At 45.0% G+C, this 14054-nt stretch overlaps 1 long non-coding RNA gene across 1 annotated transcript in view; it reads left to right on the forward strand.

Annotated features, from left to right (window-relative positions):
- Window positions 1–14054, forward strand: part of LOC132243939 (uncharacterized) — a 75529-nt gene that overhangs the window by 16375 nt on the left and 45100 nt on the right. The window contains exon 3 of the long non-coding RNA XR_009455491.1: window positions 8611–8754. This is a non-coding gene — a long non-coding RNA (uncharacterized LOC132243939). The remainder of the gene's footprint in view (window positions 1–8610; window positions 8755–14054) is intronic.

The following is a 14054-nucleotide window of genomic DNA, read 5'->3' on the forward strand; positions in this document are numbered from 1 at the left end:
CTGACTGACACTTCCAGAGCAGCTAGCCTCTGTCATTCTACCCATTCCAGCAAGGGATCTGGGACAGACATTGCATGAACCGGTTTGAGCAAAATCAGTTTAGTCTGACACTACATTCAACAAGGTTTATCTCCAGACTGGTTTTGGCCATTTTGAAACTGGTTTATGTGCATTAAACATCTGTTCTGTTACAGGTTTAAACCAGTTTGTGATCACTTAAATTGGTTTATGTGTAATGTCTGTCCCTAACCAAAATGATTTAAATTAAACCAATTCAATTTCTGTGTGGAGTCAAGACCTTAGGGGCTGTAAAAAATATTAATTGGTCAATAATATTGAAGGAAACTTTCCTACTGATAGTATTCAGAACATGTTAATACCAGTGTGTGACAATTCAGAATGTATAGCCCATTTGTAAAGAGATCTTGAAAATACCATTGACAATGTTGAAACCATTGCAACTGGTGAGCGAATGGAGTTGCATTTGTTATGGATTTATATTAAATATCAGACAGCATTCCATTGCCCCAAATCCCAGAATGGCAGGGCATTTTTTCTTTCCTACATGTCTCTGTCTTGGACTGCTAAAGCCAACTCGAGGTAATTCAATAATTACTCATTCGTTGGGGCGGGCTGGTGAATAGAGAGGCCGAGAAAGCTTTATGGTTGTAAAACTTTACTTACGTCGCTTGCTGTTATGACGAAAAACGGTCTGGTCTTCTGAACAACCACGTTAGTTGTTCCAGCTGGCAGGGCTCAGGCCAGCACGTCCGTCTACAAATTGGCCTGGCAGGGAAAGGGATACGTCTGGGATTGCGCTCTGCGACGGGGAGATGAATCGATAGTTGATCAGGCTATCGATTAGCTCAGCCATGAGTCAGATCTCTTCAAAACACTCTGCAATGTGCTCAAAGTTCTCCGACCTGGGTGGAAGTCACGCTCATTTTTAAACGGCCAGCAAGCCAATTACTAGCCGCCACGTGTGCATAATTTAGAACTGGCCAATAGCGGGACAAAAATTTACATCCGAATGGCGGGAACTCTCTTGCACTGGGGATTTCTGCTGCAACAGAAAGCCTTTTACCTTTGCAAGAGGCTCTCATGTGGCGGGAAAATTCCACCGTGCAAAGGCACCAAAACCACTGGGTTGTGACATGCCCCCTTGCCAACGGCACAACTGGAATTTTAGATGCATTAGCTTATCATCTAGCATCTTTGTTTCTGGACTTACTGACCTGGCAAAGCTTTAACAACCAGTAATATATTATACAAACAAACAACTTGATAGACCGGTCTTTTCTTCAAGTCACAAAATACAATAACTTCGAACATACAACAACAACTGTTGATCATCGTCTGATTGAAGAGCAGCGACTTGAAACTTCCTTCGTCTGGTAATCAGTCCGTCCTCTCCTACTAACAGACAATGTCAATAAGGGGTTTAATAAAATGAAAACAGTATTATAGCAAGTCCTAAGCTAATAAACATTCCCCGTCTCAATGTCTTCTTCATAACCATCACTCTATTGATTCGAACGAACTGTAGTCTGGTGCTCGATGAATCTCACACTAGGGCGGCTGTGGATTACCGCTCTTCTGGGGTCAGTCCTGTGAAGAGAAAAACAACAACAACACAAGACAAAAGACTCATAATTGGATTTACTGTAAGGATACTGGGTGAACGTTAGAACAGCGTGTCATCCAGTTGTGACGGACGATAATAGGAGGATGATCGGGCTTCTCTTCTAATTGAACAGAATAGGTATTGGGATATTGTCCCAGTCATTGAATTGTCCCTTTGTGAACTTGTGGATGAGACTGATGGGGGTGAGGTATCGAAATCCAAACTAACTCGTCAGGTTGGAACTTGGGCTCCCAAGGTGGAGGTTTCTGGACATTAGTTTTGTCCCATAATGGTTTAGCGGTGTTTAGTGAAATAAGGACATCATGATTAAATTTAGTCCAGTTCTTAAACGTCCCTCCTCCTCTAAGGCAAAGTTGCTCCTTATACAAACCTATATGTCTCTCCACAACACCGTTGGACTACGGATGGTATGGCAAATGAAGATGCCAGGCTACGTTATAAAGACAGAAGAATTTGTCCAGGGCTTTTGAGTTAAACGGGGGCCCTCCACCAGGTTGAATCTCGTGAGGAGGTTGCCAAGTAGCAAATACAGCGGTCAAAGCAGAAATGACGGCAGTAGCATTGCTTTTTCATAAGGGGACAATCTGTAACTGTCTTGTTCCCAAATCAACAACAACCAGTCCTTTATTTGGCGGCTTAGACCCTGGGAGAGGTCCCAGTAAATCTACCTGCCAAACTTTTCCTGCTTGAAACTGAGAAGGATCGAAAGCTCCTAGTTGGTGCTTGGTTCTATGACACTTTTCTTTAGCACATTTCACAGGCCTGAGCTACTTTTTCCCAATCACGCCTAGCTTCGTATGAAGCTGGCTCCGTATGGGTTCGGCATCAACGTTGATGGCAAGCTCGTGGTCCCGGGTGACCCCAATTCTCATGAAGCCACGTGAGAAATGGATTTACTTTAGGATTGGTGGTAGCTGTGACAAGCAAGGCTATGTCATTTCGGAGTGTATTTTCCAAGAGCTTATCAATTACCTCATGCACTGGATCGGTATCTGGACGATGAGACTTAGTGTGCCTAATTAACGGGAGGTGCACAAATTTAGTTAACATTTCCCAAATATCTTGCCAATCATTCAAATGTTCAGAAGGAAAAGCTGTACCCGTAAGAATTTTATAAATGTATTGCGAATCAATTGCAATGATCAGAACTGGGAGTATATCGTTATGATGTGTCAAACAATGTTCCAGTACCTTAAGGAATCCTAATAATTCACATCTTTGAGCCAAATTATCATCTGGGTCAGCTTGAAAGATTTCCTTATCATTGCAAGCTTTACAATAATATCCATAGCCTCCGCCATGTCGAGAGGTTCCGTCCGAGGCCATCCATGCCGGGGCAGAAGTTCCATACAATGTAGGGAACTTCTTCTCATCTTCTGGGCTTGGATCAGGTACTGTGTCTTCCAACCTCCAACAATGGCAATTATAATGTTGGATAAGTACTAGCGTATTCCAGGTCTTAGATTCTCCCTGAAAATGTGGGTCAACTCTGTCCGCATCCAGCAAGGGTAACAATGTGGCACCGGGAGCACGTAATGTCCCATGCCCCCTTGCTAAAGGCTCCACCAATTGTTCAGCTAGGAGGATTTTTTCCACAGCTCCATATCTATGTTGTGCCGCTTGAAACATTTTGTGGGCTGTATATACTAACTCATCACAAGAATTATGTGCGACAGCCCACACATGGTTGGTGGTGAACCCGAGGGTTACGGTTAGTGGTTCACCCAGATCGATGGCATGGAGTTGTGTATCTTTAACCTTAGGTAGCAGGCGAAGCAGGTTCTGCTGATTTCTTTTCGTCCAGGGCGTGGACTTTCGGGATTTATTACGAATCTGTCACTGCAATTTGGTGAGGAGTGCCAAATCACCAGGTTCAACATAATGTCGATACCAATTCAAATGACCTAGCAGCTGTTGAAAGTGCCTCTTGGTCGTAGGGAAGAATGTTTTCAATGGATTGACGTCAGGACCCTCATGAGAACTTCCATGGCGGATGGAACCGATGCATCGAATACCAAGGAACGTAATGTCATCTACAGGATGCAAACACGACTTGTCCTCATTGATTGTCCATCCCTCACTCTGAAGGTGAGCGACTAGTTGACTGAATACACTAGTAACTACGGAATTATCACGACCCATGATGGCGATATCATCCATGTAACTCCAGATCTTTAGTTCCTTGTCTTGAGGAAGAGAATATGAAGCTCGGAAATTCTTCAGGGTGTTATTCTTGGCACCTGTGGCTAATGATGGAGCGTTATGATATCCTTGCAGACAAACTGTCCACCTATACATGATGCCATCAATACACATGTTTAGTATTCCTTCCGGGTCAGTTATCGGGATGGAAAAGAACATATTCTTAAGATCTAATGTAACTCCAACCCACTTACTTTGCTGGAACTGTGCAATCTCAAACATACACTGTGGCAGAGTAGACGGATTAGGTTGTTGAAGCACTTGGCACCTTTTGTTGACTTCTTGATAGTCTACAACCAACCGGGCTTCATTAGGCTTTCCAGGTTTTGCTACCCCCCATCCTGATGACAGGTAGGTGCTAGCTGTTACAGTCTTAATAAAGCCTCGTCGCTCGAGCCGCCTCAGGAGGTCAGTAAGGGACTGCTTTAGTGATCCCTTAGCCGGGATTGGTCAATATCGCCAGGTGGAGTTGTTACGAAGCGTTGGTCGATGCCAATCCTGTTCTGGGATAATAACGGGTAATGCCTGTAGCACTTGTTCTTTAAGGTCAAGCGCTTTTATCCCTGGGATTCCTAAAATGTTGATGCCCCCTAGGACTGCCTCTAGGGGATATCGGTAGCCTTGGACCCAAAATTTGACCTTCGTTGTGACATCAATAGCGTTAAGCCCTTGTACTTTGATCATTTTGGTGGGTTTTTGATGAGGTATCATTGAGGTCACCACATTGGTCTGAGCTCCAGTATCGAGAAGGAAGAATGCTTGTTGTTGGTCATCTGAATCGGTAAGGTTGCAAACAGTGAGTTCAGCGTATGGTCGAGAATCCGTGGGGTCAGGTCTGAACTGGAGAAAGCCGCTGGCAGAGCCGATGGCCATCACTCGTTTTTTGAGGAGTCCTCGAATTTAAATCCCAATGCTTCAGCGAGACGGGACTGGCCCTTTTCTCCCAAAATTCGTAGCTGTGCCTTCGTAAGTCCGGTGCGGGAAAGAAGAAAACCAAACATGGTTCTTTCCCTCGGGGTTCTCTCCTTCGGGGTTCCTGGAGGTGACCACCCTTGCTCCCATCAAGGGATAAATTCTTGCCGTCTGGATCTCAGTGTTCCGGCTGGGCATATTGAAGATCAGTCCCTTATGGTGTCAGAAGCTTCTTCACTTTGTTGCATAAGTGCTTGTAAACGTGGGAGATGGCCCAAGAGATTTCCCACCGGTTGACCTGCCATTGGGTTCAGGAAGAGCTGGAGCGTAACTGTGTTTGCTCCTACATACACCTCCACGCAGGCCTCTATAGCTTCCAAGGGTGTTGGGATTGCCCCGGGGTCTGATAGGTGGCGATGAGCCCATCTCTCTTTTCGTTGTATGGCTGTTAGTCCCATTGGATTTGTTCTCAGACTCCATGAGAGATATGACACTCCAACTATGGCTAGGAGGAGTTGCTCCGCAGTAGCCTTCTGTGGACGACCTTCATGCCAGGTGTGAAATTAGTGGGTTACCTGTCCCACCACGAGCGCCGGGATTGGGATGGGCCAGTGGGCACTGTCTGTGACCACATTCAAATCAGTAGCACATCCACCACTCCATGCCGCCTGTCGGGTCAAGGCACTTGCTGCTTCTTTATCCAAGGTGTCAGATCTGAATTCTACTATTAACCTCCCTAACCACATTGCCAAGGTTTCTCCTGCTCTTATCTTAGATTCCTTACAAAGCTCTTGAATCTTTGGTCTGGTGCGTGAGATAATAGTGGTACGTGTAGCACCATCCTCATCTGCAACATGCTTCATCACAGCTACTGGGTGAGCTGTGGTAGAGAAAGAGTTAAATTCTTCGTCTGAGAACGTTGGGTATATCTCTCCTCCCATTGCCCCTTCCCCTTGGCAAGGAGGCAGGGTTGCAGGGAACGACATCACCTCAGGGGGCGGAGACACTAGGCGGATCCCCGCTGGGTCTTCTGAAACTCCGCCCCTCCTTTCCGGGTTCCCCGGATGACTCGCGCTTCTTTCAGTGCCATTTTCTGCTAACGGTATCATGCGGCCGGTGCTATTAATAAGCACTGCTCCGGAGCCTTTTGCCACCTGCTCCAGCGACTCCTTACCCGCCGTATGCATCTGTGCCTCTAAATTTGCGTATTCCCTTAGTAGACTCGCTACTGTACGGAACAGCACATTTATCATTTTTCCCTTTTTCCATTTGGTTAGACCCCATCTCGGCACATGACGGCCCTTAGTTTCCAAATTCTCCCGGAGCTGTACGAGGAGCTCGTGACCCCGCAATTCCAGCACCAACTCTGGACAGTTAAACCAATCCGTGGGGGTGGATTCCGCTCCTTCCCTTAAGTATCGAATGCATTGAGCGAACTCTTGAGTGGGGGTCAGCTACTCTGCCTTCCGCGCTTTTACCCCGGCTAAGGATATGGTCGAGGTTTCCTTCGGGGGTCGATAATAGACCCGGTCGCTCCCCGTTATACATCCGAACTCCCCAAGGGATAGCTTATTTCTCCATTCCTTCACTACTGCTTCTTCTCTCTTTACGGAGAAGTAACCATCAATATTTCTTTCATCCCCTTCTACCGCCTGATGGTAAGCGATATGCGCCCATAGATCGTTAGCATTCTCTACGTGGTGGTTCCCGGTGTGCCAGGGGCAGCACCTGATGAGGTTCTTCTCCATCACCGTGCCCTTTAATCCCATCCTCGTCGCCATGTCTCGGACGGCTAAAGCCGACTTCAGGTAATTCAATAATTACTCATTCGTTGGGGCGGGCTGGTGAATAGAGAGGCCGAGAAAGCTTTATGGTTGTAAAACTTTACTTAAGTCGCTTGCTGTTGCGACGAAAAATGGTCCGGTCGTCTGAACAACCACGTTAGTTGTTTCAGCTGGCAGGGCTCAGGCCAGCACGTCCATCTACAAATCGGGCTGGCAGGGAAAGGGATACATCTGGGATTGTGCTCGGTGATGGGGAGACAAATCGATAGTTGATCAGGCTATCGATTAGCTCAGCCACGAGTCAGATCTCTTCAAAAGCACTCTGCAGCGTGCTCAAAGTTCTCCGACCTGGGCGGAAGTCACGCTAATTTTTAAACAGCCAGCAAGCCAATTACTAGCCGCCACGTGTGCATAATTTAGAACTGGCCAATAGCGGGACACAAATTTACATCCGAATCACGGGAACTCTCTTGCACTGGGGGTTTCTGCAGCAACAGAAAGCCTTTTACCTTTGTGAGAGGCGCTCATGTGGCGGGAAAAATCCACTGTGCCGAGGCATCAAAACCACTGGGTTGTGACAGTCTCCTTAGACTGTTCTCTCAGAAGAGTTTGCAAATCTGCATTGCCAAAACAAAGTAAGTTCATCTTAACTCTAGTTTAAAAATTAATGGGATACAGTGGGAGGAAAAAAGTATACTGGAGATTTCTAGGCTTGAGGTTTAATTGTTTAATTTCTCTCTTGTCATTTACACTTCTTTCTGAAGATGGTTCATCAGTTGAAAACATTCATTTTAATCCTACTATATAAATGTTTCTGGCCACATAAAAGAATATGATTGTAAACTGTTTCTTACTAGCCTCTCGGTGACTCCAAGCCAGATACAGAAAGGTTATCTTTCTATAAATGAGGAGTCCCTGATTGGACATGAGGTTTGGCTAATAACTTTTCTTAAACTCAATTTGGTTGGACTTATGGCCTCGACTTCCTTTGAAGGCAATGGAGCTGCAGATGCTCAACAGAGGTGCCTAAATAATAGAGCTTTGTTTTGAGTTGACTCAAGGTTTATTTTTTACTTTGAGACAAAAATACATTTCAAAAGGGAAGTTGAAACATTGTGTTCCAACAGCAATGAAACAAATTATTTTTAACTTTTCAAAATCTCCCCTCACCCACACGCTCCCTTTTTGTGTGTCCAAAACTAGTAACCTGATATGACCCCAATTCACAAAAAGTTTTTCCCTATCCCAAAACTGCCTGTTTTTGGCAAAGTATTCACCAAAAATATTTTCCCTTGTTTTGATGTTTATTAGTAACGAGCGATGTCTTACTTTTTCCCGTTATTCTCACCCCCTTGATTGGAAGCAGAAATACCACTGATGATGCTAACTGTGTGGCCTTTTCAGTTACCTTTCTAATTATAGGCAGTTTTGAAAGCCTGTTCTCACAAGACTGCATGTTTTGAGATTAAGCAACCACACCTACTTGGGTATTTAATCATACATAGTACGTAACCACCTGCTCTGTAAATGGATAAAGTCAGTACTCCAAGTTAGCTATATTAGTCTAAATTTTTTTATCTAATGAAAGTCAAATTTGTCATTCTTGCTCCTTTTGCTATCCTTTTTCTACAGTTCAGTTTGACAGTGGCACACTGGATAAAGTGTAAATTTCTTTGCACTTAATAATAAATGCCACGTTATCTTATTGTTTTCTATTGATTTTTGGACCTTCTTCACTTTTTGCCAATTCTCTCCCCAAAGCACATTTTCTCATGCATCTTTTTTAAAGAAAATAACTTACTGACAAATAAAAATATTTTACCTGCCTATATGGTGCTAGGATTGGTATACTTTAAATTGAGACTGTTTTCTGACATGAGCTGCAGTTTGCTTCTTCCTCTTGAGTGTGCACGCACAATAGGAGAAGAATTTATTGCCATGTAATTCTTCACGTAGACTGGCTCTGTGTGTGTGTGTGTGTGTGTGAGAGAGAGAGAGAGAGAGAGACAGAGACGGATGGAATACTGATGTTGTTTTGTTTTTTTTCTTTTCCTTCTCTAATGACAGGATGCTGATTCTACACAAGAGGCCTCCCTTTGGACAATTCTTTATTTAGGGGATTAACAGATCACCAAATATGTGGAATTCAGTTCTCTTCCTCTTCCGCTTCTTCCAGAAGACCATCTTCCTTTGAGTGTTGCTGCAGGAAAGGTATGTGCGTACACATGAACAACACTGAATATTTGAAAACAAATGCCTGGACAAGAGAAGAGTTCAGACTTGTGTGAGAACCGATATGTCCCTGTATTCACTCCTCATCTACCTTGAAACCTACCTAAGTACATATGCAATCAATAATGTTTTGTTAGGCAACCTTTGTCTGTCAGAAGGCAAAGAGAAGGCTAAATCAGTGAAAGTCATTTAGTAGAAAGTGATGCAGCCCTTGTTAGAACAACTTCTCAAGCGCAATGGAGTTATGTATTGTGGGTAAAGACTGAGGGCCAGATTGTTTTTTGAGTTACCAAAGTGTAAATTAGAACCAACTCTGTGAAAGCTGTTTTGCATAAAGAGACTCCTGGCCCGAGGGGCACTCGATGTAAACAGTTAAAATAGGAAAACTGGGAGCGGGCAGTAAAGTCACATAGCTGAGGTCATTGAGAGCACCTATGCATGAGCGTGGAGGCTGCTCTAATGCACTGAAATTCCAGCGTGTTGGAACATAGCAATTACTTCACTCATTAGCCTCCTGTGTCTCCTGAATCAGCATCCTCACACTTAAAAATAATGGTGGGGTGCTTGAAGTAAAGTTCATTGAACATACTTTAGTTCAAGTGCCCCCACCACCATTTTTAAGCATGGGGGCACTGATACAGGAGAACCGTGGCACTTTTAATTGAAGTGGATCTCGGAGCCGCTTTAATTAAAGCACACCTCATCTTCACCACTGAAGCACATGTAAAAGTGTCTATAATGTATCAGGGTTAAAGCTGGGGCTAGAACTTAGGTCTCTGAGCAGAGTATTCCCAGGAGCAAACTGATTTTAAAAATATCAGAATAACACTTGTGATTTATGGCTAAATACAGACAGTCAAAAAGCCCAAGGCTGAATAGACTGAGCTGTGAAGATTGAATCAAAGCTACATAGGTTGAACTGATAAGCAAATGAACAGACATTCACTTTTGATTCCAGAAATGCAGCTACTTGCCTGCAGTAGCCCAAGGCACTAGACTACACCTCCCTGCTCAGCTGGAGCAGACAGCTTGAACCAAGGCTAGGCTGCCCACCCTGTGATGGGAGAGGGAGCAGTTATTAGGGGAGGTGCAAAGCATCCTGGGGTGCTGGTGCACTGAGAGTTGACTTGATTCTGGAGAGGATCTGGGACAGAAATTCAATAAACCGATGTAACCTAAATTAGTTGAGTCCACTACTGTATCCATCCAGGTTTATCTTAAACTGGTTTCAGCCATTTGAAAGCAGGATATGTGTACTGAACTTGTCAAGTTACAGATCTGAACCAGTTTCTGATTACTTATGCCGGTTTATGTCCGGAGCGATCCTCAATGCACAAACTAAGTCTATTCCATCTCGGAGGAAAGGCAGCAAGAGGGCACAGCAGCCCCCCTGGCTCTCCAGGGACCTAGCAGACCTCCTGAGGCTAAAAAGAAAGGCCTACAAAGGATGGAGGATGGGAGTCACCTCCAAGGAGGATTATTCTGCACTGGTCCGGTCCTGTAGGGAGCAGACCAGGAAAGCCAAGGCTGCAACTGAACTCCAGCTAGCTTTGAGCATCAAGGACAATAAAAAGTCCTTTTTCAGATATGTGGGGAGCCGGAGGAAAAGCAGGGGCAACGTTGGACCCCTGCTGAACCAGATGGGGCAACTGACAACTGACGCCCAGGAAAAAAACAACCTATTAAATAGGTACTTTGCGTCGGTCTTTCATCAGCCCCATGGGACGCCTGTGCCTGCTACAGGGCCGGGAAGTCCGGGTGAGGGTGATCCCCTGCCCTCCATTAATGCTGACTTTGTGAAGGAACATCTTGAGAAGCTGGATACCTTCAAGTCAGCCGGCCCTGACAATCTTCACCCCAGGGTACTCAAGGAGCTGGCGAGCATCATAGCCCAGCCTCTAGCGCGGATCTTTGAAAACTCTTAGTGCTCTGGTGTAGTGCCCGAAGACTGGAAGAAGGCCAACGTGGTGCCTATCTTCAAGAAAGGGAGGAAAGTGGATCCGGCTAACTATAGGCCCATCAGCCTGACTTCTATCCCGGGGAAGATCTTCAAAAAGTTTATTAAGGAGGCCATCCTTAATGGACTGGCCGACGCCAACATCTTAAGGGATAGCCAGCATGGGTTTGTTGCGGGTAGGTCTTGCTTGACCAATCTCATTTCCTTCTACGACCAGGTGACCTATCACCTGGACAAGGGAGAAGAGATTGATGTCATATATCTTGACTTCAAAAAAGCCTTCGATCTGGTGTCCCATGATCGTCTCTTGGAGAAACTGGCCAATTGTCGCCTTGGGTCCCCCACGATCCACTGGCTGGAAAATTGGCTCCGGGGTCGGACCCAGAGGGTAGTAATTGATGGAAGTCACTCATCGTGGTGTCCTGAGACCAGTGGGGTCCCCCAGGGCTCTGTCCTTGGACCCATACTGTTCAACATCTTCATTAATGATGTGGACACTAGAGTCAGAAGCGGACTGGCCAAGTTCGCCGATGACACCAAACTTTGGGGCAAAGCATCCACACCAGAAGACAGGCGGATGATCCAGGCTGACCTGGATAGGCTCAGCAAGTGGGCGGATGAGAATCTGATGGTGTTCAACGCCGATAAATGCAAGGTTCTCCACCTTGAGGAAAAAAAACCCGCAGCATCCTTATAGGCTTGGCAGTGCTATGTTGGCTAGCACTATGGAAGAAAGAGACTTGAGGGTCATCATTGACCACAAGATGAACATGAGCCTGCAGTGCAATGCTGCGGCTAGTATAGCGACCAAAATGCTGGCTTGCATCCATAGATGCTTCTCAAGCAAATCCCGGGATGTCATTCTCCCCCTGTACTCGGCCTTAGTGAGGCCGCAGCTGGAGTACTGCGTCCAGTTTTGGGCTCCACAATTCAAAAAGGATGTGGAGAAGCTTGAGAGAGGCCAGAGAAGAGCCACGCGCATGATCAGAGGTCAGGGAAGCAGACCCTACGATGACAGGCTGAGAGCCCTGGGGCTTTTTAGCCTGGAAAAGCGCAGGCTCAGGGGTGATCTGATGGCCACCTACAAGTTTATCAGGGGTGACCACCAGTATCTAGGGGAACGTTTGTTCACCAGAGCGCCCCAAGGGATGACGAGGACGAATGGTCACAAACTACTACAAGATCGTTTCAGGCTGGACATAAGGAAGAATTTCTTTATGTCCGAGCCCCCAAGGTCTGGAACAGCCTGCCACCGGAGGTTGTTCAAGCGTCTTCATTGAACACCTTCAAGATGAAACTGGATGCTTATCTTGCTGGGATCCTATGACCCCAGCTGACGTCCTGCCCTTTGGGCGGGGGGCTGGACTCGATGATCTTCTGAGGTCCCTTCCAGCCCTAATGTCTATGAAATGTGTAATTCCCGTCCTTAGCCAAGATTTGTAAATACGCTTGGCAAGCCGCCACCAAGCATCTCCTGTTTCATCAAGGACCCTCATTTGTGACATTTCTTAAACAATGACAATATCTGTGTTTGGGCAATATCTAATGCTAGATCCTGGTTAGGGTCTCTGCTATAGTATCTTATAACACGGTAGTGCATAGTCACAGTTACACCCCCATCTCCAAATGGCAGTGCTCCTAGTGTGAGGGTAGGGAGAGACTTGTGAATGACACAATCCCTCCAGCATTCTGATCTACTCGATAAGTAGCCTTTCCTTCTATCATACCCCTTTGATTTTTCCTTTAGCTTTGGTAAACTTTCCCATAGCATTTAGTTTTAGTCTTACCTTGACAAGTAAAAATGAAGACATGCCTTGGAAAGCACTCTTGGGACTCTCATTAGAAGCAGGAGAATTAAGCATGTGCATCTGAAAGCAAAACCAGGTCTCAAGTTAGTGGCTGCTTTCTGTAAAGTTTTGGAGGTGAAATCCCCCAATTGAGATCAAGGAAGCTTAGACCTGGCTCCCAACCAAAAAACTCTCAAAGTGAAGCATCCCAGGAGGATAATGTTTTCAACCTTTCAAATCTCAAATGGTTCACTGCACTTCTAAATACAGCCTCCCATCAAAATAACCTCCTATATAGAACATGTTGAACGGAAATAAAAAAAAGTAGTTTTCCTGTACAAAGATCAAACAATTGATTGTGGCCAAAAAGCTGCCAGTTATAGAAGATTTGCTTGTTGAGTATTTTGAATGTACCTTAAAGTACAATTCAGGTTTCCAGGCACGGGTACAGATACTTAGTGAGACTGAACAAATGGCATGTTTTAAACAAGGTGGAGCAATTCACCCTGGCTCCAAAAGACACCCCACTGTAAGCTTTGAATTGACATCAATAGGTCTGGCCAATTAAAACTTGATGATGATGATGATTGCATCGGCCCCATCAGCCAAATTTATTCCGTTTCCTTTCAGCATATCACAATTTGAAACTCCAGGATTTGGTCAATGAAATGCTTCTCCCACTAGCAATTCTGATCTTTGGGAACGTTGCTTCTCAGTCAGTAGGTTAAGCTGTCAGTGGACATCACAAAAGGCAGTCAGAATTAGTGAATAGTGTTGAAAAATGGATTGCAATCTAAAGCACATGTATGCATACGTGTGTGTGTGTGTGTGTGTGTGTGTGTGTGTATGTGCTTTAGACTGGTATCCATTTTTCAACACTATTCACTAACCCTGTCTGCCTTTTGTGATGACCATTGAGAGGTTAACCCACTGACCGAGAAGCAAGATTCCCAAAGATCAGCAAATATCAGACCTGTAAAGATGAGGTGTGGAAGAGCTGTGTGCATGTTATAGCTAGATAGATAAAATAAACATGCACACTGCTCTTTTACACCTCCCATCCCTAAAGGTCTGATATTCTTTGTCAGGTCCTTGAAATTGCATAGACGAATGCATGCATGGCAGTTAAGATAGGTGCATCATTACCATCACTGTAAGGAAGTTGTGACAATTTTGAACAAATGATCTAGTAATAGGCTGCCAACCAGAGAAGGTTGAGCAATGCTGATCTAAAGCATGCTAAGATCAGAAATGGTGTCCTTTATATCCTGTTTTTTGTTGTTGTTTTGGATTTTTAAAGCTTTTAATGGGGAAAAGTCTTGTGTGCTGAAATTACTAGCTCTGCCCACCCTGCTTTCTTTTCCTCCCTGCAAGTATTGCAATTTAAAAAGTCAGTGCTGTTTCCCCTGCATTTCATCTCCCCATTAGATGGGAGACTTGAGCGACTGACCTTCTAAATCAGCTTGCACAAGAAACAAGGTGATACAGTAGGAGAAAGGAAACCAGAATATTTCAGTCTACCTACAAATTGTATT

Source organism: Alligator mississippiensis, chromosome 11, assembly GCF_030867095.1.
Source record: "Alligator mississippiensis isolate rAllMis1 chromosome 11, rAllMis1, whole genome shotgun sequence".
Taxonomy (NCBI): Eukaryota; Metazoa; Chordata; order Crocodylia; family Alligatoridae; genus Alligator; species Alligator mississippiensis.